Genomic DNA, 220 nt, shown 5'->3' with positions numbered 1-220 from the left:
CTGTTAATATGCAGACTGATTCAGTAAGTTTGGGGTGGGACCTGCAAATTATAATCACAGCAGGAAAAATGGGGCAAACATGTATCTTAGAGGTAATGCTATTGTAGAAAATACCAAAAAACGGCCGGGCGCGGTGGCTCACGCCTGTAATCCCAGCACTTTGGGAGGCCGAGGCGGGTGGATCACGAGGTCAAGAGATCGAGACCATCCTGGTCAACAT

The sequence above is a fragment of the Cebus imitator genome, unplaced genomic scaffold (assembly GCF_001604975.1).
Source record: "Cebus imitator isolate Cc_AM_T3 unplaced genomic scaffold, Cebus_imitator-1.0 Scaffold45, whole genome shotgun sequence".
In the NCBI taxonomy this organism is placed as follows: Eukaryota; Metazoa; Chordata; class Mammalia; order Primates; family Cebidae; genus Cebus; species Cebus imitator.
This window is presented reverse-complemented; position numbering follows the sequence as displayed.